The sequence below is a fragment of the Scylla paramamosain genome, chromosome 20, assembly GCF_035594125.1.
Source record: "Scylla paramamosain isolate STU-SP2022 chromosome 20, ASM3559412v1, whole genome shotgun sequence".
Taxonomy (NCBI): domain Eukaryota; kingdom Metazoa; phylum Arthropoda; class Malacostraca; order Decapoda; family Portunidae; genus Scylla; species Scylla paramamosain.
In genome coordinates, this window is record NC_087170.1 from 5,110,325 (window position 1) to 5,114,860 (window position 4,536).

At 40.4% G+C, this 4,536-nt stretch overlaps 1 long non-coding RNA gene across 1 annotated transcript; it reads left to right on the plus strand.

Annotated features, from left to right (window-relative positions):
- Positions 1 to 711: 711 nt before the first annotated feature.
- On the plus strand, positions 712 to 1,576 carry LOC135110746 (uncharacterized). The gene is made up of 2 exons (XR_010273400.1): positions 712 to 761; positions 1,298 to 1,576. It is a non-coding gene; the product is annotated as an uncharacterized LOC135110746 (long non-coding RNA).
- The last annotated feature ends 2,960 nt before the right edge of the window (positions 1,577 to 4,536 follow it).

Sequence of the window (4,536 nt, forward strand, 5' to 3'; positions counted from 1 at the left end):
ACTACTACTACTACTACTGCTACTACTACTACTGATACTACTACTACTACTACCAATATTTGTACCTGTATCTTAGTGAAATGGCAGCCTTCTCCTAAGTGAGAGCGCAAACGTACACCTGGCTGCACCTGATCTCAGATCACTTTTGCAGAACTGTGTCAACACCACCACCACCACCACCACCATCACCAACAACAACAACAACAACAACAACAACGACGACGACGACAACGACGACGACGATAACAACAACAACAATAATAACAACAACAACAACAACAACAACAACAACAACAACAACAGCAACAACAACAACAACTACTATTGCTACTACTACTACTACTACTACTACTACTACTACTACTATTACTACTGATGCTGCTGCTGTTGCTGCTACTACTATTACTATTGTTACTACTACTGCTACAAGCACTGCTGCTCAAGCAGCTGCTTCTGCTGATACTGCTAATACTGACACCACAATACTAGAAACGAATAATTTTACAAGCTTTTCACATTGGCATGAACGCCAGTATAGCAGTGACAGTAACAGGAGTCGTGCGAGCGTGTCGCAAAACCAGTGTCACATATTTCCTGCTGTACGCAAAGTCACAGAATGTGTAGACCATCCTTGTGTATGGGTGTGGGAGAGAGCGAGGGAACGGTGCAGGCTGCCAGGAGTATATAAAGCGGGTGGGGGAGAACTTCAGCATCACTCGAAGACACTCAGTCGTCGAGGCAATAGTAACATGTTGAAAGCTGTGGGTCCCTTCACGCAGCATCACCTTTACTGTTGCTGCTTCATTCTCAATCTTCAAAGTCAACGTTGTATTTATTTCGCTTTGGCTTGACGTGATGCGCCTCAGTTTTCGTTTCATTGAATTCTTTTCTTCACACACACACACACACACACACATATATATATATATATATATATATATATATATATATATATATATATATATATATATATATATATATATATATATATATATATATATATATATATATATATATATATATATATATATATATATATATATATATATATATATATATATATATATATATTATAGACTTATTGATGTAATGGTATATTTTGCTCAATACTCAGTGTGCTATGGTGTTGTGATGCAGGTATTTGCAGTACTCAGTGTGTTGTGGTGGTGTGTCGGAGGTGTTTGCTGTACTCAGTGTGCTGTGGTAGTGTGTTGCAGGTGTTTGCTGTACACAGTGTGTTATGGTGGTGTGTTGTAGATGTTTGAAGTACTCATTGTGTTGTGGTGGTTTGTTGCAGGTGTTTGCAGTACTCAGGGTGTTCTTGCTGGTGATTGCCGCTTTGGCCAGCGCCATGCCGGAACCGGGATACCGCAGCTATGGCGGCGGACACGGCAGCGGCTACGGTGGACATGGTGGCGGCTATGGTGGATATGGTGGAGGCCATGGCGGTGGCTACGGCGGCTACGGCTACGGACGCTGACATGGACTGAAAGAAATCTTTGCCTTGTTGTTTTGTGTTGAGGGATGAAAGTGAACGAACCGTTGTGAAGCAACAAATAAAAAATTTCCTTTGTAATGTGTCTTTCATATTTGTTGCGGTGTGATTAATTTCTGTTTAAAACTAGAACTTCTACAGTTCAAATCAGTTCATCTTAAGGTTGTCCAGCGTCCCATCCAAGGCCTGCCTGCTTTTCTTCGTCTTGGACCGCCGAGTTTCTTGGACTGGGCGGTTCAGGAAATGAAAGATGCGATGTATGCCTAGGAGTTCACTTAACAATGGAGTGCGGAGGGGAATAAACGGCTATAAGTAAACGCTGGCCCGCGCATACGCAGGCGCACGCGCGCACGAGCACACACACACACACACACACACACACACACACACACACACACACACACACGCGCGCCCACAACTTCACTCCAGCTCTCAAGAAATATTAATTACTACAAATTGGCTGTAGGAAATAAAGAGACTATATACAGCTTTTCTGATGCCAAGCTTGGATTACACAGTACAGTTCTAGTCATCAAATTTCGTAAAATATCAGAACATGTTGGAAAGAGTACAGCAACGATGAACAAAATTCCATATTTCACGAAATTAATCACATGAAGAAAGATTACAAATATTTTATATGTTTTTTTCTTAATAAATAAATGAGAAAAAAATATTTGATTGACGTTTTTAAAATACTAAATGGATATGCTAAAAAAGATTTTCAGATATTCTTTCAAAGAAATAATATGACAATAGCTAAGAGATAACAATATGAAATTAAAAGGACAGAGATACCACACAGACATAGGTAAAGCATTTTTCAATATTTGAACTATTGGTCACTGGAGCAAGCTACCACCATAAATAGATAGTTTTAATTCCAGATTAAATCAATATTTCAGAGAAACAGGTCTATACTAAGAAGAAATCTATCTAATATCAAATTGTCTAGCTTTTCATATTCATCTGATAATATATAAGGTATGATAAAACATTGGCGGTAGTGGTTGTTGTCATGTTATTTGCAAAATTTATCATGTAAAGAAACCCGTTTTCTTAGTGTCCCCCTTGTTCCGTTTTTCCTTTTGTACATATCTTTATTCTTATCTAGAAGTTAGCATAAGGTTTATTTACTCATTTTTTATCATGTAGTATTACTCCCTTCATAATTTAAGTTCTTCATAAGTGTGTATATGTAAGGGAAAAGGTGTATTTGAGGTGAAATGTGTTGAGACGAGGGGCGATACGTGTCTGCCTCTCATATCTCAGTCAGCAAAATTCAGGACGCAAAGGAAGCCCAGAGAGAAAGGGTGGTGGCGTTCTCACGGGGTAAATTTGGGTGGTGCCGTGGTGATTGAGCGGGTGGAGGTATCGGCGATGTGGTGGTATAACCCTAATATCCAGGATCAGGTTGGTGAGTTTTTTGGATACCAAGAGCGCTTGTTTGCTAAAATTTGGTTGGTGAGTGATGTCGGTGATGTAATGCTGAGGGGATAGCGTCGGGGTGAGAGGCAGCCATCTTGTGGTTGGGATTGTGATGGGGTTGTGGTGTTATTGGTGTCTTTAGGGTTGGTGTTGTGGTGTTATAGGTGTACTGTGACGGTGGTGGTGATGTCTTGTGAGTCTGAGGAGGTGAAATACAGGAATAGTTGTTTGAGGACACGGTGACAGCGTCTGGGGAAACTCCTGCGGCTAGGGAAAATATTCCAGCGGCCTATGAAGGAGTAGAAGGGTTTTAGTGCTTTGTGTAGTGACGGCAATGTCATGTATTTGTGTGTATAACCTTTAAGCAACGAGGGAGGCCATATAAAAGCCGGAGTAAAGGGGGAATCCTATTGTGATTGAGTGTGGGAATTACTCTGTGTTGGCCTAGGGTAGAAATTTGTTCCCTAATTTCCTTTAATGTGTATTACCTCATTTGATTTGTAAGTTAGCATTATTATTAATATATTCTGTTATTATATAGAATTATTGTGTTTTTTACTCCAACACAGATCTGGCATTGAGGTGACTTCTGGTGTGTTAAGCTAGGGTAAGGGTTTTCTTAGTTGACGATTTCGGATAGGTCGGGTAGGTATTCGAGGCCTTTAAAAATCCAGACCTTTAAAACTTTCTGGGATCAGTGTACCGTTCACTTTCTTGGAAAGATAACCGGGATCGTGACATTATGATGTAGAGTATATTGCTTTTTTTTCATTTTTTTCTTCAAAATTTCTATACTAGCTAGCATTCCCGCTTTGTTACAGGGTGATCTCTTCTGTTTTCCTGCCGGCATGTTGTCGGAGAGAGAGGGGAAAAGGAAGGAAGCCTTGTTTTGCTTCTATTCTGTTCTTCCACACGTAGTCCACTAGTAAACAGGTAAACACTTATTACAGATAGTAGATAAGTCTGTTCTCATATAATCTCTCTCTCTCTCTCTCTCTCTCTCTCTCTCTCTCTCTCTCTCTCTCTCTCTCTCTCTCTCTCTCTCTCTCTCTCTCATCATCATCATCATCATCATCATAAGTAAAATACTGAAGTGTGACAGAATGCCTTCCACTGGACTTTTTCCAACGCGCATCAAATTAAACAACACATGAACGACTTTGGTAACTGCTTTTACCCTGAGCAGCTTTCAGTATGGAGTAAGGAATTGGGGGGGGGGGTGTCACATGCAAAAGGCAAAAAACAGCATAACTCGCCTAGCACATGTGAGGTGGCAGAAGAGGAGCAAGTGTTTTCAATGTGAAAAATTCTGTTTAAGTGAATCTTGGTCATGTAAGATGATACTTTTCTTAAGGATTTTTGGGCAAAGTTAAGCGAAAATCACATTACTGAAATTCGCGTTATAGGACGATCGGTTGTATTGCGACTATTATTAATATTACTGCTGCTGTTGCTGCTGCAGCTGCTGCAATTACTACTGCCGCCACTACAGTGGTAACGAATAACTCTACTAGGTGTTCACATTACCATGAACGCCAGTATAGCAATGAGTAACAAGAGTCGTGTTAGCATGTCCCAAAGCCAGCGTCAGGCATTTCTGATATTGCTGTTAC